At 48.0% G+C, this 24,995-nt stretch overlaps 1 protein-coding gene across 2 annotated transcripts in view; it reads left to right on the forward strand.

The window, feature by feature from the left end:
• Window positions 1-24,995, forward strand: part of SEMA5A (semaphorin 5A) — a 317,265-nt gene that overhangs the window by 62,489 nt on the left and 229,781 nt on the right. For both annotated transcript variants that reach the window (XM_058680133.1, XM_058680134.1), the window contains exon 2: window positions 11,409-11,510. The gene's annotated coding sequence lies outside the window, so the exon portion shown is untranslated. The remainder of the gene's footprint in view (window positions 1-11,408; window positions 11,511-24,995) is intronic.

Here is a 24,995-nt window from a genome sequence, read left to right on the forward strand (position 1 = left end):
TTGGAAATCAGCTGGCGATATGCAGATGGGCTGGAAACACTGGGAGGCTTGTGGTCAGTTGGCTGAGTCTACAGCCTCGGGTCGGGCTGGGTACAGCCCTGCCTGATGCTGGTGGGGCAGAAAATATGGCGCTGGATCCTTGTCCAGATCTCAGGTTTGCTGCTCTTATGGGTCATCCTGATTTTCCTTTGCAATAGTTGTGGCGCTCACCCACTTCCATTTTGGTGGTCACAGTAGGAACTGCTTTGCTGAATTTGGAAGCTGTGTGTGTCTTTCGCTGTCAGTGCCTCAGTTAACCTGTGCACTCCTGGAGCAGTCTCTCTCTCTCAAAGACTTATCTGTTTTTATTGCAAGGTCAGATATACAGAGAGGAGGAGAGACAGAAAGATCTTCTGTCTGAAGATTCACCCCCAAGTGACCTCAATGGCCGGTGCTGTGCCAATCTGAAGCCAGGAGCCAGGAGCTCCTGCGGGTCTCCCATGTGGGTGCAGGGTCGCAAGGCTTTGGGCCATTCTCAGCTGCCTTCCCAGGCCACAAGCAGGGAGCTGGATGGGAAGCGGGGATTAGAACTGGTGCCCATATGGGATCCTGCGCTGGGCCAGGAGCAGTTTCTCTATTTTTCCATTTTGACAATCAAGATGTAGCCTGCAGGTGGAGGAAGAGACTCGCTTGTTGTCATTGTAGAGAGGAATGTGGTTGAAAAGGAAGTCAGTTCCATTCAAAGGGGGGGGCATGGTGATATTTTTGCAGATTTTAATGTGGGCAGTGGATGGGACTGGAGGAGAAGGTGGGGACCCTGAGGCACCGCACACAATTAGGGTATTGGCTATCTGTTCTGTGACCTTTGCCAATGTTTTGCTTTGGTGGTGAAGATTAGACTGTCCTGGGCTGGAAAACCCAGATGTGCTGTTCCTGTTTGGTTGCACCAGTTTCAGGTTTTCCTGCTTGATTCCTGCCTGTGGTGAGGCACAGAAGCTCCTTTCTGTTTAGCACCTAACAGATGAGAACAGGGGAGAGGGACGTGTGTGCCCTGTGTTAACAGCCTCGGTCATCAGCACTGTATTATCTGAGGCTAACAAGCGCAGTTGGCTCTGCGGACAGCAATCATCCCCTCATCCTGAGGGCACAGCTTGTGTTCGGAGGTGGTGAGGCTCTCGCTCGTGCTGCATGATGAGTGCAGGAAAAAGCCCTGCGAGCCTCCCATTCAGCCGGTGACCTTGGCCACCCGTCTCTCATCCTTCATGCCCATACATTGTGCAGGTGTCTGTCTGAGAGAGATCTGCTTTGCATTGAGAATAGCATGAAGAAGGGGAGCTCATGGTGGTTATTGCCAGATGTGCAGGCACCTGGCACACCCTGCTTGCTCAGGGCACAGGGCCAGTGTTCTGTCCATGGGCTTCTTGGGGGAGCTGGTGACTCCTGTGCAATTGCATGCTGTGTGCACAGCCTCTTGGTCTTGGCCCTCCTCTCCAGTGTTCCCAGGGTCAGAAGGGACACTGCTTTGGGGTCCCTGTGCTGTTCTTGCCCTTCAGTATTCACCACCGTTCTTCTCCATGGTCGCTATGCACCTCTAAGTTGCTGCAAATATTGAATTAGCAATGCTGAGCTTTGCTCCTGGATGAAGGCTTCGGTCGGACTCCTGTAAACTGACAAACTGTATTTTATGTGTGTTTTTGTCCAATACACTTAATTTGATTAATGTATACTGTTGGGTTGTTAGCAATGAACTTATGACCAATAGTTGTATAATTGATGCCTGAACTAGGCTTATGGAGCCTGTGTGTTTTCTTTGTAAGGTTGGATAGCCGCCTTGCGTCTCAGCACTGTGTGTGAGATGGTTGTCGGCAGAGGAATGGCCAGCAGAAGTACTTAAGAGCAGAAGAGACTAAATGGCAGGCGCTAGGAGCTGAGACTGTCGGCAGAGAGCTGTCCTGCTGAGGGGTCCCTTCAGCAGGGGGTGTGTGCACTGGGAGACTTAGCTCCCCTTCTGTCCCATGGATGCCTGGGATTACTGGGAGGTGGTCCTCCTGTCCCATAGAGGTGGGTATGAGTGAGATCACACCAGACATGTCTAAGGTTTATTAAGGAATCTTTATTAACCAAGCTTTGTGATAACAGAGCCCACTAGAAATAGCAAATCACAAGTCCATATGGCAGTTCAATCATAACCCAAGAGAAACAAATGGTCATTTCCCTCAAGTCCATCCGCTAAGCTAAAGACCTATGTCCCAGCTTCCCCAACAAAACAAGAGACATGCAACAAATAACCTGAACACACTTGCAAAGCTGCAGACATTCGACCCTGCCCAGCCTCTCTGCCCGCATTCCACTACTGCAAGGCCTCGCCTCTGCTGGAACTCCCAAGAACACACAAACCAGAAATAACATTGCTATCTTCATTGTCCCACCTAAGCACAGACAGGGTGAGGAATACAGACGCACAGGGGCTATACTCAGGGGATACTTGTCCTTGGGCTGCCATTGTGGTCACTTGGGGAGTGAATCAGCGGACAGAAGATCCTTCTGTCTCCTTCTCTCTGTATATCTGACTTTGCAATGAAAATAAGTAAGTTTTTAAACAAAGAAATTTGTAATAAATTTTTGTCAACTGTAGTTCCTTAGTGTGCTATCTAGAACACTAAGAGGGTACCCTGCTAATTTCATTTTGCTCCCTGATAACCAGACTGTCTCTCCATACCTCTCAGCCTTTTCAGTCTATAATCACTACTCTTTACTCATTCCAATGCCAGCTTTTTTTTGATTCCCCGTGATTGACAGATGTGTTGTTGTCTTTGCACTGAACGTCACTCTAATGTAATGTCCTCTAGTTCCACCCGTGTTGCCACACATGACACATTTGCGTATTTTGGATGCCACAGTGGTAGTCTGTTGTGTATGATGGACACTTAGGCTGACGGTGACTTAGCTGTTGTGAATAGTATTATGGTGACAAGGCTGAGAGTTTGCCTTTGACCCCAGGCCCTGTGATGGGATTGCTGGCTTTAGTGGTAGCTGTGTGTCTACCTGTGTGGTGGCTGTTGGAGCTGCCTCTGGGCTGTTTTGGGGCGTCATCTGAAGGAGGCAGAAAGGCTGTGAGCCCAGCTGGTAGAGCCCCGCTTCTCCAGCAGCTTTGCGTCAGGACGTGCCTGGCTTTAAGTCCTTCTCAGGGTGTGGAGTTTGCCCCCAGTCCCTCTGGAGGTGGTTGCGGGGTGGGTGGCTGGAGTGGGACTGCGCTGCAGTCACAGTACAGCCTGTGCTGGAATGGACAGCGTGACTCACTGCCAAATGTAAACAGCACAGCCTCCCTGCTCCACTGCATATGTAAACACTCTCAACACAGCACTGTGTACTGGGAGGTGAGACACCCTCTGGTTCGTGGCACAGCAGCCTAGTTCTTATTTTTGTCATTAAATTATGCTGAGAGGATGACACATGGAAGAGAAACACATTTTTTGGTTCTGCAGCACAGCCAGGGATTCCTGTAGTCTTAAGTCTTCTCTAACGCATGAAACAGATCTCCAAGTGGGATGACCCCAACTCTGGTACAAGACATCTGCCTGCTGAGAGGTGAAAATGAGGCGCGCTCTCTGCCTGGGGCCTTGTCGCCCACGCTGAGGATGAGAGATCAGCAGGTCTTGCTGCTTTCAGAAGGGTTTGCAAGTCTTTTACGCTTACTGTCTTCAGAGAAAAGAACATACTGAGTGACTTCAGAGCCTGTGAAGGGTTGAGGCCAGAAGAGAACATCCTAATGTGTGTTGTGAAGCAAGGCACAGTTTGCCTGTCCGGAATTGTGTGTGCCCAGATGCCCAGAGTGAGTGGTGCGACACTGCCCAGAGGCACGCATGGGATTGGCTCCCGTGGGGTTGTCCTACTCTGCATTCCCATATGGGATTAATGGAGACTCTTTTCTCTGTATGAGCTTATAGGTAGGAACTTCCCCAAACTGCTGCCTCTCCATTTCTTAGGCAAACACTTTGCTGAATGGTGGTGTTGCAGTCCCAGTTCTAGCAGCCCCTCTTCTATTCTGCTTGGCTCAGCCTGGTTTTCAGGAGGCTTTAGTGCTACTGGTGGGTTTGCTCTGTGGCAGGTGCACAGTTCCCTCTTAGGGCTGGTCTCAGAGCCAACCCAGGGCCTTTGTTTGTTCTGTAGCACACCTAAAATAACAATGGGTATTTCAGACATTTGTAAAAGCACTGATTTTAGGATGATGCAAAGTTACATTAGAATTAAAATTTTAAAAGATTGATTGCTATCATCTCATCTTTATTTGTTACACAGAGAGGAGTGACAGGTCTTCCATCTGCTGGTTCACTCCCAAAATGCCTTCAATGACTGGAGTTGAGCCAATATAAAGCCATGGACTTCTTCCAGATTTCCCATATGGGTGCAGGTCCCAAGAACTTGGACCATCCTTTACTGCTCTCCCAGGCCATAAGAAGGGAGCTGGATTGGCAAGTGGAGCAGTTGGGACATGAACTGGTGCACAGATGGGACGCTGAACGTGTACAAGAAGGCAACGCGTGCCTTTTGTGGTTTGCTGTTGCCGTATTGTTATGGCTCTCAAGATTCCAGATGGAATGTCTTTTCTCTCCGTGCATTTTGTGTATCATGTTTTTGCCTGAGATCTCTGGCTTTTGGAAGCCGATGCTGTGTATGTTTTCACCCCTAGAGGAAGAGTGCTCTTCCATGCAGCCCTTCTTCCATGCAGCTAGTGGGGATGAACCCTGGGGCAAATGAACACCGTGTGAGCAGCGAGCCCACTCCGTTCCATGCTGTTGTGGCTCTGCTTCCAGCATTTGAACCTCATAGCCCATGGTGATGTGCAGTGGCGAGAAGCCAGGGGTGGACAAATCCAGGCATCTAAGTTTTCCGTTTGCATTCCAGCCAGGCTTGGTGTATTGTGGTCAGTAAAGGGGGGCGGGGAGGAGGGGATCAAAACAAGCCCGCCTCATGGAGCAGCTTAGGCCGCCCCACTGTCCGCTTGAGGGGAGGGCAGGGCGGGCAGCTGCTTGTCAGTGCGTGTTTGGAATGGCGTGGGACAGGCTGGTGCCTGTTAACAGTAAGCTTCTTTATCACCTCAAGTGCTTTCTGCTTTTTCTCTCCAGATTGTTTTCTGGAATGCTGGAATATTTGCTCAGGAATGCGAAGGCTGCTGGTGGTGGAGATTTTGCTAGCACCAGGGAAAGGTGGGGAGGAGCCTGCTCCCTGTCAGCCTAGCCTGACTGCAGGTGGTGGGCAACAGGGGGCTGTAATTAATAAAATGCCTGAGATTTGGGATTTGTGTCCAATGAGCAGACACTCGGTGCTCTTGTCACAGAGATAAGTGGATTATGATAGATGTGCTTAATTTTTTGCCTGTAGTAGGCATTTTACTGTCTGTGCAACCCGTTGCATTCTGTTATAATCTGGTGTGGGATATTTAAGAGAAACCCACAGTGCTCGCAGCATATGGATGTCTGTCGGAGGGCTCAATGTGTCTCCATCTCCTCTCCCTCCCCCTCCATGTGTACCTCTCATCTTGGATGTTGTTTTTGTCTTCGAGCCTCTCTCTGGCACCAGCTTTCCCCTTCCCTCCTGGTGATCTGCAGCTCTTGGGAGCTCCTCTCTCAGAGGTCCTGTGTGGATCTGGCCCAGAGCTCTCAGGCACGGCACCTGTTTTTTTTTTTTTTTTAATGGGGATTATAGGCTGTCCGAATTGGCCTGATGCAGGCTTGGGCATCCAGGTTGGGCACAGAACAGACTGACGTGAGGGGCCAGCCCAAGGCTAGTAGATTTCCTCCCATCCTTATCCCTCCAACCACCAACTGATGGATTCTCCAGAGAGTTGTTCTTGGCTAACCCTGTGGCCAGACTAGTGGGCTGTTACACATAATGCTGTTTATTCATTTTGTATTCTCATTCCTGAATAGAAAATTCTGTTTCTCATTATTTACATTTTTCTCTTAAGCTCAAGGATATTCATCCCTCCATCAGTAGTAGCTGATCTTGTAGACTGACATTTCCTACAACAAATGTTTTTCAAAAACAGACCATGATGCAATCAGCCTGTTTATTTGGCAGATTTGAAAAATATTTATTTTTATTAGAAAAGCAGATTTACAGAAAGAAGGAGATACAAAGATCTTCCATCCACTGGTTCACTCTCCAAGTAGCCACAACTGCTGGGGCTGAGCTGATCTGAAGCCAGGAACCAGGAACCTCTTCCTGGTCTCCCACGTGTGTGCAGAGTCCCAAGGCTTTGGGCCGTCCTCTACTGCTTTCCGCCACACACATGGAGCTGAATGGGAAGTGAAAGAGCTGGGGCACAAACTGGCACCCATGGGATTCTGGACATGCAAGGTGATGATTTAGCCACTGAGCCATCGTGCTGGGCCTTATTTAGCAGATTTAGAATCTGTTTGTTCTAATATGGTGCATTGGATTAAGCTGCTGTTAGTGTCACTGGGATCCCATATCATAAAGCCAGTCTGAGACCCAGCAGGTGCACTTCCAATCCAGGTCCCTGCTAATGCATTTCAGACAGCAGTGGGTGATGGGGCAAGTACCTGGGTCCCTGTCTCCTGGTAGGAGCCCCAGATGGAGCTCCCGGCTTTGGTCTACCCAGTCCTGAGCACTGTGGCCAGTTAGAGAGGGAACCAGTGGATGAGAGAAACCTTTCTCCTTCTGTCTCTCTTGTCACTGTACTTTCAAATACATAAAATCTTAATTAAAAAAAAAAGAAGTGAAGAACCCTCTTAGATAGTTAATGTTCCCATGGTAGTGTGGGCTATGATTTCTTTGTGAATCACCCAAAAGCTGTGTGCCATCTATGACTTTTGGGTCCCACCTGCACACCCAGCACATGGGCACCCTGATTGTTGGCCGTGAAGCTTGTAACCAGTCCTGCAAGACCTGCAGGCTCACAGCTTGAGCTTCAGCTGTGGTTCTTTCATTTCTGCTTTGTCCAGGAGTTCCAGCCATCATTTCTCACCTCTTACATTGTTCACGAATTCAATTTTCCTTTGTCCTTATTCAGGGATGCTCAAGATTTATCTGAGTTCTGTGATTTTGAAAGTAGGACTCACAGAACTTTGGAAAACCTGATTTTAGGATACGGATTAAAGCCAGTGATGGAACAGGTGGGGAGCTGGAGTCTGGGAGAGAGTGGGAATGGCCTTCCCATTAGTTCACTTCCACATGGTCACAGGGACGGTGATGAATTCCCCCTGCTGGGATATGTGACAATGATGGGGCATTTCCTGGGAGGGAAATTTAGGGTTGTTACTTGGGGTTGGACACATAGACATGCCCAGTGAGGAGGTCCACGGGACCCTGGTGTTCAGTATTGCCTTTGGGACTTGAACATGTAGACTTGCCTGATTGCCTGTGTGTCTGTCTTTGGTCTCCAGCCCTCTTCAGAGTCAGACAGCATCGCCCAAGGTGGCAACCATCGAATGCCTGGTTGGATAGGCCATCGGCTGTAACCCACAGCTCCTGGGGCAGGACATTTCGCGGGTGTAGAGATTGCCCCGGATGGCTATGCTAGCAATTTCTGACCCCATTTTCTCACTGTCTGGTCTGTTCATCTTCTTTCCTAGGTGGTTTCAGTGTCCCAAACATTACTCTCCTCTATTCCACTGGACCCTCAGTGACCCTCCCTTTTTGGAAGATGTCTCCTTTCTTTCTTATGGAGATAATCCCTGAAGGCCTTGTGTTCCCTCCTTTTCCTGTCTGGTGCCCGGAGTGCCTCATTTAGGCCTTCTGCCCACTCCCGTGTGTGGCAGTGGCATGGCTCCCTGCCGGCGATGCTCTGCAGGAAGTCTCTCTCAGCTCCTTGGCTCAATTTTCCTGTTGACTTTTCCTCCCCAGACTTGAGCATAGGTCTGGCTTCCTGCCAGCCATCAATCACCCATTTCACGTGTCCCTGTTCAGTCAGCTTTCCTGCAAATGCCTGCCTCCGGTGGCCTCCTGGTTGGGCTTCCTAGTGATTCAGGTAGCCTGGGGAGGAGTGCCAGGCTCTCTGACCCTGAACCCCCATGGCTTTGGCTGGTACAGCCCCTCACTTAGACCCGTCCCTGCCGTTTGCTGCTTCTGGGATTCATTCACTCCAGCACATTTCCTGCCCTACTGTCTGCTCCTCCCACAAGCTGTGATCGTGCTCCCCTCCTTCGGAGGAGGTTTCTTGGCTCTCCTTCCCGGCGGTAGCTTTTTTACTGCAGCATCACAGGATTCACTGTATTAGATGACAGAGAAAGCACGGAGTACCCGAGTGACCTCCTGAGAGCAGAATTGGTTCTCGCTTTATCTTCCTAGCCTTTGGTGCCTGACCCTGGGCTGTGCACAGCCGCGGGTAACTGAAGGACAGATTGTTAACAGGATACCTATCAGTTGCACCCCACAGCGGCTGTCAAGTATGATGGGGCCACCCCTTGATAGATTTCCGGTGCTCATACATGGTGGGGCGGCTTTCCATCTCTTCATGATCAGTGCGATGGTTGGCTGTGTTGCCCGTCTTTGATCTCAAGTTAGAGCTGCTGTTTAGTCTCCAGGCTGAGCTAAGAAGGGCCTCACATGTTAATTTCTCTCTGGTGTTTGTAGGATAGGGTGACTGTTGTGTGCTACAAGAATGTTACACATTTTACCTTATGCTGAATGGGCTGGGTCGGGTGACAAGAGGAGTGTTTGAGCCAAAAGCTAGGTGCTGATGGGCACTTCATCGTAACTGATGTCTACAGTTACTGATACAGCTCCATTCAGAGACAACTTTTTTTAAGATTTTTAAATTTTTATTTGAAAGACAGAGATTTTACTCAGAAGGAGAGACAGAGATATTCCATCCACTGGTTCACTCTCCAGGTGTCCACAGTAGCCTGAGCTGATCCTATCTGAAGCCAGGAACTTCTTCTGGGTCTCCCGCATGGGTGCAGGGGCCCAAGGACTGGGGCCATCCTCCACTGCTTTCCCAGTCTGTGAACAAGGAGCTGGATCAGAAATGGAGCAGCCGGGGCTGCTGACACCAGTGTAGGGTGCAACAGGTGGAAAATTAGCTTGCTGAGACTACCATGCCGGCCTCTAGAGAGAATTTCCAGAGTCGCTGAAGGTGGCTGTGGGGTAAAGTTTCTGGAGATGTCTTAGTAAGTCCACGAGTGTGGAAGGGGAGTTGTGCTCAGAGCAGGACTATACAGAGGGGTTGGGAGGTTGTTTATACCAAAGCTGATGCTGACCTAAGAAGATGAATCAAATCAAGAAAGAGGCTCAGGTGAGCCTCTGGAACTTGTTCTCAGCTTTCTAGGAGACACAGCAGTGCCTTGTGAATACCACACAGGCTGATTTTCAACCCCTCGAAAGAGGGCAGGAATGAGGAGCCCACTCCTGCAGGGCTGTCATCTTCTTTGGCCCTAGCTTGGAGCCAACTCCTGCCACGTTGAGGCTGTTGAGGTTGGCTCTGGGTCTGTATTCCGTGGACCTGTGGGAGTCCCTTTGAGCCACATGTGCTCTTTGAGTTGGCAGAGCTTCTGCCAGGCCAGGACTGAGGTTCAGCACTAGCAGATCTTCATGCTGCTCTCTGGGCCTCGGTGGCCGAGTTGGTAATGTGCTTAGGCATCGAGGAGACCTCTTTAGGTGGCCCCTGCTGCTGGGATTGACTTGCTTGGTGGACTGCTAACTGTGAAGGTGTTTGTCACCCCAATAGCTCTCCGTTGCAGGGGTGTCACAGCTTGGGCACCACGCCTTGGCATCTGAGGAAGGTGCGCACTGTCCGGTTGTGCAGGCTGGGGGTCTCCCTCGGTGTTCTCTTCCTGCACCTCTGGTAGTCTTGTCATGCTCTTTATGCCCCCTGCCGCTCTTGCTGATGAAGAGAAAGGCTTTCTGTCCAGCTGAGGGGCCAAAGCTGTGACGTCACTAGGGAGTGACAGGGCACCTAGGAGCACTGTTGGTTGTTGAACTGTGACACGCGTAGCTTTGTATAATGTGGTACTTACCTGTGGAGCTGACCAGCTTCATGACTTCAACCCTGATTTTGAGCAACCATCGTAGTCATCGTTGATGGAAAATGCTCTTAAGACTGGATAGGAAGTTCATGAATTCGGGCTTATCTTTAATAAGGAAATTCCAAGTAACATATTTGTGGTGCCACACCTAGTGCAGATATTACTGTTGCTGTTAAAATTGGCAAATCTTAGGAATTTTTCCCAGAGGGAGTCCGCTGCTGACCTTTGGGGATGGCTCCCTGTCTTCTCTTGTTCTCCAGGATTTGCACCTGCACTTCGTCTTTTTCCAAGGGTGATGTCACCGCTGAAGACCCAGCTGGGACCTTAGAGTTGGACATGCTGCACAGTGTGAATGTTCCTGGGACACTTGGGCACTTTTAGGGCAGGCACTTCAACTGCATGGCTTGGGGCCACCTCCTCACATCCCATTGCACTGAGCCTAAGACACTTCCTGGGGAAAGGAAGCCTCAGAGAGGCAGCGCCATCTTACCCTTGGTTGCTCTCTGACCTCTGAACCCTGGATTTCTAAAATTTTATTTCAATAGATATAAACTTACATTCCAACTGGTGTTCATTTTCTGTAAGCAGATGGCTTTTGAGGTTCCCACTTAAATAGACAACGAGGGACTCATGAACCAGTGATAGCCAGAATATTCTGGAAAACTCTTCAGTTCTCCATACCATTCCTGGCTGTTCCCAGAGTGGCTTCAGTGTGCTTCATGAGCCAAGGAGTGCTGGACTTGAAGTAGCGAGAACAGTCATTGATGGAGACCTTGGTTCCTTTATGGATGATAAATGGAAAGCCAGCCATTTCTACACATTCTGAAATCTGAGACACTAGATGCCAGTGTTTTGGGTTGTTCAGTTTTCAAGATTTTTGTTAACATGAGGAAATGGGTCAGCCTTACCTGGTTTTGGTAGAATGTATTGTGTTTATGACTTACAGGTTTTCGAGGGTAAAGTCTCATAATTGTACATCAAGTAAATCGGTAGGTAACAAAAATGCAAGCTGAAAATTTGGGTGTTGTTTCTTCTACGCCTGCCTTCTATCCCTTCCCATTTCTGAAATGCATGGCTTAAGGAAGTACATATTCCAAAACAAGCACAAAGAACTTTGCCAAAATCTGTAAATGCACACTGTCCTGAATGCTATTTTCAAACTGTGTAATTAGAAAGGCCTTAGAATATGGTTTTCCCCCAGGTATTTCATATATTAATAGCATTTCAGTGTTTGTTTCTCAAAATTCTGAGGACAGAAGTCCATTGGTGCATAAGACACTGTGAGGGAGCTGTGTTGGTTGTGGGGATGAAGCCATTCTGTGTCCTGCAGGTTATGCTAATTGGGCAGGACATAGATGGAATATTCTAGAACTGTTTTTTTTCAATGACCACAATTCCTTTTTAAATGAGTGAATTGCATCTTTCTTTTTCTGTTTTGAGGTGTTGCTGTCCGTGTAAGTTGGGCTGACATGCCCTGGTGGCCGCGACATTGTCGCCCGATTCATGAGTGAAGAAAGGTGGCCTCCGCCCTCTGTCTCCTTGGTAAGCACAACCACGTGGGAAGCAAGGGTTGCACACCTTGAGTAGGTTGAGATGGATTGGTAGCTCTCAAGCTTTACTTACTCCCTGCTGTTAGGGGTGGTGGTGAGCAACCACATTTTGCGAAGGAGCAGTATTCATGAATGTGGAACAACTGGGGCAGACCCAACCGTGGAATCACCCAGGGAGCCTCAGGATCTAAGGGTGCCATGGATCCGTATTAGAGTGCAGTGTATCTTTGAAAGGTTCCTTTTTTGCTTCGCCCCGATTGCCTCTGTGATGTGCTTCATTGTCCTCTCACCATGCTGGCTCAGAAAGGTCCGGCCTGCTGGATTAAGGCTCAGACACCTTGCGCTGTCCTCAGGGATTACCTGGCCTGGGCTCCGCATCTGGCCTTTGGGCCAAGGGGGCACAGACCCACATCGCTTGGTCTTGCACTTACACTGGGGTGGGTTGAGTATCCCAAAGGCCAGTGTCTGCAAAGCCTCTGCTAAGCTCCCCAGCCTGGGCCTCCTCTTCCTCCCCTGTCTTTGGGTGGAACTAGATGAGAGGATGGGACAAGCAAATCAGGCCTCTTGGCACACGTGTCATTGAGTGATACAACCTCATTTCTCTGAGTTTTCCTCCCCAGGAATATCACATGTCCTTGTGGCAGGTGAGTGGTCAGTGTCCAGCAGGTGTGAGTCCCTCAACAGAATTTAACATGGATCATAAATGGGTCGTAACAGAATTTACTGTCGCTGCCAAAGCTCACCTGGGGAGTAAGTGTCCTGCTGCCCCATTGCTGCACGGTCCATGTGCCCTGAGTACATTTGTCTCGGCTGTGTATAGACATTGGCCTAACTCCATGTACAGCTGATCAACAGGCATCTGTGGGTTTTCTAATCTAGCATACATCTATTATTTAAGAAATCGGTGCAGATGGCACCTGCTTGGCTTTCAAAGAAGTTCTTTATGGACGTTTCAGTTGTATGTCCTCTTATATATGAGAGGAAACCTGCCGTTGTCCTGGATGGTCTGATAACTATGTCGAATAATGATAGTTCTGGTGTCAAATTCTCTTCTTTATCATGAGCAAAGATGTGTACAGAGGTTGAACAGGACAGATGCGCTTGCATTGTAAAATAACAAGATACTGCTCTGTCACAGCATCAAAGGGATTGTCACTTTTAAACTTTTCTCTTATAAAAGTGCTTTAATACTTCCTGTTGTGTTCAAGTTGTTACTATACAGGCTTCTAACAGGTGACGTCAAACAACTGCAAGGACCAGCTGATGTGCTGCTTTAGGGAGCTGAACTAGGATTCAAACCGATGCGTGGTCACAAGCCCTGGTGTCGGCTTCACTAAAGCCTCTGAAGACTTCTCTTTCCCAGGGTGTCCCTAGGTCCTGGACACTTACTGCAAGCACAGTGGGAAAGTTCCTTGATTTTAATAACAATGAGATAAAACCAGAGAGCATTGTAAAGCTATCTGGAATATCTTGCTAATTGAAAAAGACTTGAACAAAGAATATGTTTAACAGAATTCTAGTCCTGTTAAAATTACCCAAGCACATACACTCAGATACACACTTAACTCGTTTGCACGATAGAGTCGGCCAGAATGTACATTCACGTAGACCACGCAGTCCGGGAGGGAGGGTGCCTCTGCGATTGATGGTGTTTGCACCTTGTGAACTTGCGTTTATTGTCTAAAATTTTCAGAAACAATGTTTTGAACATCAGTTTGAAATTTAAAAAGGAATGAGGAAACGGGTCAGTGTAGAGAATGCCGATGACGGAAACAGGGAGAGGCAGGAAATAATGGAGCCCTCCTGCCTCCGGCTGCCAGTCACCGCAGTCCGAAGTACAGGGCACAGTAAGCAGCTCATGGAGCTGAAATAATGCCAGACATATTTTTTACTTATTACTTCTCCAGTTACATGGATCATCATATTACTAAAATTTTAACGTACCTCTTTAATGAATACTTAATTTTCCAAATTGTAAAGGCCCCATCATGTGATGTCCTGGCTCTCTTCAGTTGGATGTGTACCTTGCTCCACAGATGTTGCGGAGTGGGGCATGGAAGTGCTGGTGGCACCCAGCTGCGTGCCCAGGTTCCTGTCCTCTCTTCTAACCTGCCGCACATCACAGTGTCTGGAGAAACTTGGGAAAGCATGCATGGATTTCATAGAGCTGTTTTTGTAGGGAAGGATCATTCATTAGGTCAGAATAGTTTCAAAACCAAAGAATTTTGAGAATGCTTCCAGTTGGCTTTGTGAGGGGACTGCAGGTGTTTGTGCTTTGCTGGCAGGGTGTCAGAAATGCAAAAAACTTTCCTCTCATTGATCAACCCTCTTTATTGTCAGTTGAGTAATATTCAATACTTTTTATGTGTTTCATTGTTTGTTATTCTGTGATCTGATTAACTGTTTCCCAAGTGGCAATTAGCCTTGGCTCTCAGAGGCTGAGGAGGCAGAGGGCGACCATGGGAGAGAGCAAGATGGATGAGTTATGGTCCGTATTTTACACCTGTCAGCTAGCTTTCAGTCTGCGTCGTGGAGGATAGTGACTTTCTCCTGTCGTTCATTTTTGTTTCATTTACTCATTAATGTCATATTTTTTTGCATTACAAGATGTTAGTATTTACTGGTTGATTTTGAAAGAGTTATGGAGAGACAGGGAGAGAGTGCTAGTGAGAATCATCTTTCAGCGGTATCATTGCCAGGCTGAGCCAGAGCAGGGCCAGGAGCCCAGACACTTGGCCTGTCGCTGGCTGCTGCCCTGCCTATCCTCTGTCAGGGAGGAGCTGGACTGGAGGTGGAGCAGCCGGGATACGAACCGGCAATCGGAAGGGATGACGGCTCCAGCGGCTTCGCTTGCCACACAACGTGCTGCTCCCACGCTGCTCCTTCAAAGACGATTCTTGAAGTGATGTCAGATTTCTCCACATGATCAGTTAGTGCTTAGAAATTTAATAAAAAGTTTCCTTTTATTATTAAAATTACTGAACTGTTTGGTGTAGATGTTGTGAGGCAGCTGACTGAGGGCTGCTTTCCATACGGGTCCATGTCCAGGCTGACTGTGAGAGCTGCTTTCCGCATGGGTCGGTGTCCCAGCTGCTCCACTTCCAGCCAGGATCCTGCTAATGTGCCGAGCATTCAAGTCCCTGCCAGGTGTGTTACTGCACTGCTGGCGGGCTTCCCCTGTCTCTGCTGAGCTGGGCTCTATTTGGGGCCATTTGCATATTACTGACATGAGGTGCATCCTTGGCTTATGCATACCAAAGGATTGGATGCTGGAATAAGGATTTAATCTGTCACTCTGCATAATGTCAGATGTCCTAAAGCTGCAGCCCCTACTGCTTGTCCTCACTGCCCCATTGTCTAGTCAGGATGGCGGCAGTGGCTGAGACCGTCCACGCGGGCAGCGTGGCCTCGGTAGTTGCTCATGTGCTGTGCCCTTTGTAGCGCCCAAGTCCGCTGCCAGGAGAGTTGTCTGCTGCTGTTATCCTCAGCAGGATGCGTTGGAACTCCCATGGTGGGATTGGACAGCGTTGTGTCTCCTTGTGGCCTTGCTGTTTGCGATTTTGGCCTCTTCCTTCTGTTTAGGCGAGTGCCTGCCTGCTAGTGCTCCGAAGGTCACCAGCTTTAGGACGTGTTGTGAAGTTACGGCCATGTTTTTCGGTTTTGTGATTGTGTCAGGCTGTGGATGGTGTCCGGGTGTTTGTTTATTCTCAGAGACCCATTGGAGGGGCAGATGCTTGTGGGCCTAATTGCTTGGATTTGAAGATTTCTGGGTGTGTAAGGAGATGCCCTCTGGATCTCCCTGTGTGGGGATGTCTTCTCTGGCAGGTCTTACCTAAGGGGTGGTGTTTGTAACTTACAGTTCATGGACTTTGCTGTGGTAGAGCTCTGCTGCTTAGGGCTTGGGGTGGCCCCCAGGGCTGCGTGCCTGATCCTTTCACCCTCACCCGCAGTGGCTCGTCCTGTGCTGTGTGGGTGTCTCCGTCCTTTCCAGGCCTCTGGGGGAATTGGACCACTCTGCTTGCTGTTTTTCCGCCTGAGGCCTGAGCAAAGCCATAGAAGGCAAAGCAGAGGTCGGAAAGACGGGTGTGAGATTCTGGGAAGTGAATGCCGCCGTGTTTTCCGAAGATTGTGTCTAAGAATAGTGGGTGGTGCTGGTGTTTCCCAGCCAGCCCGAGGGATTAGGCGGGTGGCTCTGGTTGTGGCTGGGGAGCACAACTCTGATTTATTTTTAGAATACTTCAGTTGGGGTTGCTGCCCTGCTCCATGCTCAGCAGCCACATCCCTCTGGGAACCGTCTCCTGTTTGCCTTACAGGCAACACTGCTGGCCTCAGTGGTGGTTTGAAGGTCCCGTACCTGCACACACCGTCCACTCACAGTGTCCCACCTGCACGCACTGTCTGCTCAGTGTCCCACCTGCATACTCTGTCCGCTCACAGTGTCCCACCTGCATGCATTGTCCGCTCAGTGTCACACCTGCACGCACCGTCCGCTCACAGTGTCCCACCTGCACGCACTGTCCGCTCAGTGTCCCACCTGCACGCACTGTCCGCTCAGTGTCCCACCTGCACACACTGTCCACTCAGTGTCCCACCTGCTGCCCACTCTCTGTTCCATGGCTCAGGTTTGACCAACCTGTCATCTGTTCATTTACTCCTCCAGCACTGCAGACCTCTGCCTGTTGTTGACAAAACATAATCAGTGAGGCAGCTGCTGCAGAGGGAAGATGTTGACTCACGATTGGAAGGGCTTGAGTGAGGCCATGTGTACAGAGCAAGGACCTCAGAAACCACATAGTGAGGCCAGGAGTGGAGGGAAGCTTGAGCCCGAACCCAGCTTTTATGACAGCTGTAGCATGGTAGCAGACTCCCTGGCCTAATGGCTTTTTACAAAGACCTCCCTACAGGTTCTGTCACCATCCTGGGGCCAAGCCCTTCCTACCCAGGCCTTGGGAGCAGTGATTAGCATTGCGAGCATCGTAAGGCCTTAAGCAGTTCCTCCAGTTTCTCCTACTTTATCATGTTTTTTTAAAAAAATTTTTTTTAATTTTGTTCTCTCCTGCGGCTTCTCAGTAAGAAAGAATCCATCTTCCGTGTTAAAAGGCTTCCTGGCCTTTTGGCTAAGATCAACAACAATGTTGATCTGCAAACTCTGGTTTATTCTCCAGCTCTGACCCTCTTCTACCCCTCCCTCTGGCCTGTAGACCTGTAACTGTGGTCCTCAGGTGTGGGCTTTCTGGGTTCTGTCTGAGCTCGCTGTGATTACAGACGGGATGCCTGGACATGGCCACCAGCACTGCCGTGGCGCAGCCTGCGTTAGACGAGCCCCAGTGGCTGGCCTAGTGCGTGAGCAGTCAGCAGTGCTGGAGCTCTCAGTCTCCCTCAGCTTCTTGAAGAACTCTCTGCCTCTGATTTCTGGCCACATTTTCTGACCTGGCCCCTAAATCTCTGCTTATTCCATCTAAATCTCACCGCTTATCTCCCTGCCAGTGACCACTCTATGCTGTAGGCTTCCTGGACTGGTCCATGTGCCCGGCTCACGTCTCTCTACCTGCCATTCTCAGCATCTGGATGGTTTATGTGGGCTGTTGGCTTTAGTGCCACTGAATGCCAGTTACTCCTTCAGTCTACCTGGTCAGGACCCATCCTCTAAGCCTCAGAGTTTATTAAACTATGTCTGGCTTCATGACTTGGCTCTCTCGTTTGTGTTCAAATTGAAGGGTTCAGGCCAAGCTCTCCGCCTCTCCCGTGATCTGCTAGGCATGCTGCTCTGTAGTGATGCTCTTTTTTTGTGGTCGCAGAAAGGCAAATCCACTTTTCCTGTTGTTCAGGCCAGAAAAAGTGGGATGGTACTTGATTCCTTTCTTTCTCCCACACTCCAAATCTGAGCTGTCTAGAAATTTAATTATGATGTATTTTTCAAAACCCATTGAAAAGCTGCCGCTTGCAGCACCCTCCCTGTTGGTTCTGTAGTGCTAGCTCCCAGCACCTTGCCTTTGGTGACTGTACTCGCCACGCAGTGGTCTCTGCTTTGTGCCGTGCCTCTGCAGTGCTGTGTGCACACATTGGCTCTGTGCCCCCGTGGCTGCCTGAGCCACAGGGAACCATTATCCTCTGTGGCTCTGGAGCCTGTCCCTTCTTCCTTCTCGTTCTCCTTAAACTGGCCTCGTGGTTCTCTCTCCGACATGGCAGCCACATTGCTTCCTCTGCGGTTTTGGAGCTCCTTGATGTTCCTGTAGCGTTCTGCTGGAGAATCCCTCATCCTTGTTCCTGCTACTTCAGGTTCATTCACTGTTATTAGATCAAGTTGTTAAAATTGATGCAGTACCCCTAATAAGTTCTCTTTTCCTTCTCAGTGTCATTTTTTTTTCTCCAAAGAACTGAAAAATGTGTTGCTTACCCATTTTTAAAAAAATTTTGTGTGGTTTAAGCTATTTCTGCAATGTACCCTCAACCAGAGCAGGAGTTTTTATCTTATTTTGGCTTGTTTGGGATCACTGCTTCAACCCAAGGCATAGAAAAGACTGTAAGGTGTAATTAATTGTTCGTAACTATTTGTAGAATGAATGGCTTGATTGTTGATGGAATTTTGTGACTGAAACCCCATTTGTAATTTGGACAGAGCTACAAGTCTGTGAGCTTGCCTGCAGGAAGATCAGTGGAATTTGTTTCTATCCGGTCACAGCTAGAGCTTGGCACATGACGTGTAATTTCACCTGTATTGTCCAGAAGATGAATATTTGGTTGCTAACCAATCTTAGCTCGTAAGAATCCTGCTCTGTGGACCCTTACTGCTGTCTCCATGAGCTGGTAGATCAGGTCACCTGCTATCTATCCACACATTCATTGCATGTCTGTACAATGTGAATTTACAGTTTGGCTCATGGAGCTATTTGATATGTACCCAAGCTCTAAGTCCCCTGACTTGGTTATCACATTCATCTTCATCTCAGACTTAACTCTGGCACATAATGTCTAAAAGCGTATGTGTTACTTAATGAAGTCATTCATATTGAAATTGTTGTAACCCATAACTTTCTAATGGTCCTTAGGAGTGCGATAAAATGTGCCGATGTGCTGCATTTCATTTCAGATGCTTACGACATGAGCTTGCAATGGCTATAATTGGGCTTGCTATTGCCGTTATGGACAATTCCTGTGTTGTCCAGCTGGGGTCATGGGCTTCTCTGCTTTCCCGAGTGGTCTTCACTGCTTTTTAGCACCGGTGAGTTCATTCACAGGTTACCAGGTGAGGGAAGAATGTGAAATCCTTCTGGAGCCTGTCTTGCTGATGGTTGCCTGAGTTGTAAAGAGACGTGAAAACCGAGTATCCAGAGGGCACCGAGGGCAAAGCCAGGGCCATGGCTCTCCTGCACGGGAGGATCAGATTTCAGTTCCGTCCTGACATTTGACATTTCCTCAGCCAAGCATGTGGACTACTCTCAGTGTCACAGAGAAATCGTATCAGGATCATCTTCAAGGAGTATGTACTATTCAGCATAAAAATAGCACAGTGTGGCACGGCTGTCAGGTCGTGGGGCAAGCCAGGCACAGGATTCTCAAGCTGTATTTGCTGTATCATGATTATCTGGTGCCCCGAGTCCAGAAAAGTAAGAGTTTGTGTTCCCTGCTGTACTGGGAGACAGTTCTGGCCAGTTGAGTGGATAGAATACGTCCGGAGTTGGGCTGTCTGCCCATCTGTCTGCCTGCCTATCTGTCCCTAAAGCAATTTCCACAGAAGGATTCATGGAATTGGATGCACGCGCGCACACACACACACACACACACACACACACATATTCACAGGACACATGGAATAGAGGGACTAAAAGCTAAGTTTGTTGCATTATGAAAATCTTTAAAATTTTGCATATTTTCATAATACATATTTTTCATAAAATTGTAAAGATACCTTATTTTAATGGATTTCAGGATTTTCTTTTGCGAATAAGCTTATCTTTTAGGTTCAGTTTACACCAACCCTTTGAAATAGCCTTGTAGATAGAGTTGATGATAGAGAGGAATGTAGCTGACTAAATATATAGAACTTATTTATGGAATAGGAAACTGTGTAGGCACCATTGGATACTTTGCCTGTAGATTTGTAGTAGATACGATTGGTACAGAGATTGACAGAAGCAGAGCTAAAGGTCACAGCTTTGTTGGGATGTGATGTGTGCTGGTGAAGGCTTTTGGTCCGTGAAATCAGAGTCTAACAGTGTGCCAGTGTGGAGAGTTGTAGCTTACTTAGGACATTGTGCTAAGTGAGTTGACTGGCTGCAGAAGACTCTTCCTATTGGAAGAAAGTATGGCTGGGGAGCACCTTGCATAGAGTCTGGGAACTTAGTGCTAGCTACCTGGCTACCATGTATGTTTCAAATAAGCTACTTTCTTCCAGCGGAAATACATGCTTTTTGCTGAGTTTGTGTTCTGTGCACACCCGCTGTGTGTACAGTTGCAGCCCTCCCTGAAGGCATGCTGGTGCCTTGCCGCTGGTTGCTTCCATGAATGTGAGCAGCACACATGGTGTGTTCCCTGGCTTGGTGTGTAGCAGGTGCCGAACAATAGGAGCAACATCAGGGAAACAGGTGGAAGATGGCCTGTTTCCTTTAGCAGCGCTCATTCTAAAATGCCACCACCTGTTTAGGGATCCCCCTACCTGTTTCTTTTCTATATTTTTGTGGAGTACCCTCCTTATTTCTCAGTTTGGTGCCTAGTTAGGGTTAGGGGAAACTGTAAGCATTTCATAATCTCTAATAGTAACCTAATAATAATCCAAAACAGTGGCTCCAGTTATCTGCCTGCATCCCAGGAAGTGGCACAGTTGCTTTCCATACATCCTGTTGTCTTCTCAACAATCATACGGAGAAACTCTAATAATATTGGTTTAAAGATGAGTGAACGAAAGTGTAGAGAAGCTAATGAACTCTTCAAGGTCACGGATGAGTGAGCCTGGTGGGTAATGCACAGTGTCTTAATCCAATGTATCATGCCCTTTACTTGTCCCAAGGGGACTTTTGGGCCAGATATTGCATTGAAGGATTACAAACTAATAAACCTGCCTATTTAAAATGTTTTTGAAAATACTGTGGTTGTAGGTTTCTATAAATAATGTTCTGGTTTTATTTTACTGAACTAGCAACAACTTTGAGGGTTGGAAGATGGCCTTACTATGCAAGTTTGTTGTAAAAAACACATGATTAGTGGTTGATCTCAACCCCAAGACCCTCATGGACGTACATCTGTACAAACACACAATGCCTTCTTCCTGTACATATGGACACCACAGACTCACTGGCATCAGTTCATGTTTGATTGGAAATTGTATTTCTCTTACTGGTGGAGCCCACTAGCAACTTTTCTTTTTAAAGATGTGTGTGTCTATGTGAAAGAAGAGAAAAAGAAATCCTCCATTTGCTGTTTGGCTACCCCCTCTCCTCACAAAATGGCCACAGCAGCCAGCTCTGGGTGAGGGTGATGTCAGAAAACCCAAACCCCATCCGCATCTCCTGCATTGGTGACAGGGGCCTCGGTGCTTAAGTAGGAAGCTGGATTGAATGGGCATTAGCCAGTGATTAAACCAGCACTCCAACATGAGATGCCAGCACCTGAAGCAGCCTAATTGGTTGTGCCACAAACCTGGTGTTAGCATACATTTTTGGTGGAGAGTTAACCACCAGTGATCGCATTCATGATAATAAAAATGGCATACCATTGCAAGTGCTGTGCCAAATGCTGTGCAGATAGCATTTAGTGATAAAGCATGAGGAGGAAGCAGCATTTGGTGGCTGGGTGAAGAGAGGAGAGCAGTATTGTGGGTTGGGATAAAGCGGTGGGCAGGAATGAGAGCATGGAGAGGATTCCAAGCTGGAACATGGAATGTTAGGGTTTGTTATGGGTGGGGGAAGTGTTTGCAGAGGCAGTGATGGGGAAGGACTTCTAACTCATCAGTTACGTCATTAGGATCACTTAGAACATATTGTGAGGTAGCCAGAGGAAAAGCAGAAGAGCCCGTTAGGAGGCTGTCACAGGTGACTGGGTAAGCCATGTTGGTGGCAGGAAGTGTGTTGGGTTTAAAGTTTGGTTACTAGAGTGACCCTGTACTGCTGTGATGAATTGAGTATTGTAGGCAAGAGAGGTGCATTGAAAATGAATCAGGAGTCCTGGGTTTGAGTACTTGAATGAGTGGTGTTCAACCTCCTGAGACAGAGAAGTATTGGGGAATTGTAGTTTTTGGAGGGAAAATCAAGAATTCCCCTAGGGTCCTATTGATGTTGAGTTGAAAGCTTCCATTTCTTACCCAGGCGGAGCGAATAGGAGTCTCCCATGTGAGTCTAGGCTGTTGGAACATCGTTGGGGTGTCTACATATTTGGGAGTCATTGCTGTAAGTCCAGGACCTCTCACCCTAAGAGGACTGCACAGAGGAATATACGGTCTTAGTCACTAATGCTGATAGGTTTCAAGAAGCTGTCAGTATCTGTTGCAAAGCTCTTCACAATACTTGATTTGATGTAGGCATGTTTTGATATTTGGGAAGTGACCTCAGGAGTAGCACTGAACCTAGGGATTCGAGCTGATCCACATCCCTTTTTGGAGTTCCTGGGTTCAGTTCATGGCTCCTGCATCCGGGAGGCAGCAGGGGTGGTTTACCTCACTGGGGAGGCCAGGACTGGGGAGTCAACTGCTGATGGGTGCTCTCTCACCTTCTCTGTCTTTGACTCTCAAAGAAACAAAGATCAGCTAAATGGAAATGACCTTGTAAAGTGACAGAAAATCCCCAAAATATCTCATTCAAAATCTTAGGAGTGAAGTTCTCCTTCTTGACCAATGAAATGTTATTTTTGCAATAAGGAAGAAGGTCAGACTCTATTAAATATTTGGTGTAATTTTTTTTCTTTGCTGTTTGTGTTTTTCTCCCAATCTGCAGTTCAAGCTCCTGTTGTCCTTTGCCCTTGGATTTTGGGAGGCACTGGGTGAGCTAGGCATGAGTTTTAATGATTTTCCTAACTTCAAGTATTATCAATTGGTTATTTTTGACATAGATTTTTTTTTCCTGTTTTCTTGCCCTTCATTGCTCTGTTGATTTTTATCCCCACCCCCAGGGATGATGGGGTAGCAGATGGCTTGGTGTTTCAGAGGCCCGTTTCATTTTTATCAATGGGGTTAGCCATGTCAAGGTGCAGCAGTGGGTATCTTTGTGGATGCAGGGACTTTCTGGCAACACCTGCCGCGTGATGGGAGAGAGAGACTGGCATGTGTTCATGTGCCACAGCAGTGAGCCACACAGGACTTGAGATCACCTGCTGTGCATCCTTAACACGTTTTCTTCAAAGATGAAGCCTTTGAAGCTCAGATCTCCAGTGCTATACCAGCAGCTTGACATGCTGATGTTTCTGTCAAAGAGAAATATCCACTAATGCAGGCTCACATTTCTCCTGGCTAGTGGAGAAACCACTAGGGATCCCTAGTCACCAACCACTAGGGATCCCTGAGGCTGAGGGATTCTGCACCAAATCAGGACCTAAGGGCTGTGGGTTGAGGTGCAGCTTAGATTGTGTGCTTCCAGAATTCCCACTGGGAAGCTGAGAAAAGGATGAAGTTGTATAATTTGTAGGGCATGGTGCTCAGGAATGTGTTCCCACGAGGGAAGCTTAGGAATAGAGGACCACCAAGGCTAAGTGGTGTTTTCCAAGGGGATCATCTCATTGGTGATACGCAGTTTCAGAAATCATTCTTAAAATTCATGATTGAAAAATTGAGGGCCAGATTAAAAAAAAAATCAGGTGAGTAGGTGAGCATGCCTTGAGTGCCCATGATGGAGTTAAGATCACAGGTTATACTTTCTTCTTCTTTTTAGTTATTCAAAGGGCAGAGTGATGGAGAAGCACTTAGGATCAGAGAGAGACTGAGATCTTCCACTTAATGCTTTGCTTCCCAGATGCCAGAAGGAGGCTGAGCTGGGCCAGATAGAAGCCTGGAACCAGGAACTCTGGGTCTCCCACGTGGTTGGAAGTACCAAAGGACTTCAATCATCCTCAGCCGCCTTCCTAGCCACGAGAGCTGGGAGGTGGATGGAAAGTGGAGTAGCCAGGCTGCAAATTGACTTGGCTCTCAGATGTGGAATGGAGCTCTGGGGCATAGCCTTCATCAGGGATACACATGGGTCTCAGGTAGCATAGGAAACACCGAGGAGCCATCTGCCTCATCTCGTCAGGGCTTGTCATGATTCTCCATGAGCTGCCTGCACTGTGGTGTGGCTTCAGATCTGATTTTATGACTGAGCCCGGCTTTCAGATGGGCTCAGTGAGGGATAGGATTGAGCTATGTCATTTTGTTCTGTTTTGGAGATTACAGCATCATAGAACTTCTCTTTATTGTCACCGCTGGTAATAGTCTGATAAAGACACAACACAGCAATATCAGCAACCATGGAAGATGGGAAATCAGGTGAACTAGCCACTTTTCCCCTTCCTTGCCATCTGTTTCTGTGTGACTGCCTTTGTGTAGAGAAAGATCTAAAATGATATCCACTAGATACTTAACACTGGGCATTTGGGTTGGGAGAGAAAGAAGTTCAGATAAATGGCCCTACAACAGGCAGTAAGCTTACAGCTGTGTGAAGATTTGAGAAGCTGGGGTCATGAAGCCTGGCCCCGTTCTTCTCCCAAAGGTCTGGGTTCCAGAAAGATTGTCCCAAGAGCCATCCCATTCCTGGAAAGGACTTGGAAGACTCTCCTAACGGTATGGATTCTCTTCCAGCTCCAAGCTATTGCATCCTGACTTGAGGAATCATGTTTCTGCCACATTCATTCTTGCCCCCAAAGTTCCTGTCTGAAGAGATCAGCAGTCAGCGGCAGGTTGTTTGTAACCCATAACTATGCCCTTAGGTGGCTGATGTAAAATGTTTAATATTCCCCCTTCTCTCCAGCATATGAGTAACCCTGGGCTAATCAGAAACACCTCAGTTGTCTCATTTTCCTCTCCTGTGGAGGCAGCTACCATAATTTTCTTCTGATTATGGGTGGTGACAAATGCTATAATTAAAGCAAATTATAATAGTGAATGCCTAGCTTTTTTTTCCCAAAGGTGTTGTATAAACAGATAAATTGACTCTAATGCAGCCCCTGATGCTCACCTGTTGGTCTGAGCTGCTGTCCCCGGAATGGTGAGGCTTCCTGTTGAGTCCTGTTAGGTCCCTCTAGGATGAGTTGGGAAAGCTCCTGTGTACTCCATGTGACACTTCATGGAACGCCCTGTTTCCAATGTTGCACAAGGGAGAAAGGAACCAAGACCTTCCTGGGACTTGTGCTCATTTGGCCCAGTGTGGCTGCCACAGGCCCGCAGAGCACACCCTGACCCAGTGGTTGGACTGTGGATGTACTAATAGGGCTTTGGGATACACATCAAGTGATGGGACTTCTCTCTGCATCTTCTCCCCGCCTCCCTTTCCCAGCAAGCACAAGTCATTCTTACCTTTCT

This window comes from Ochotona princeps, chromosome 23 (genome assembly GCF_030435755.1).
Source record: "Ochotona princeps isolate mOchPri1 chromosome 23, mOchPri1.hap1, whole genome shotgun sequence".
Lineage (NCBI taxonomy): Eukaryota > Metazoa > Chordata > Mammalia > Lagomorpha > Ochotonidae > Ochotona > Ochotona princeps.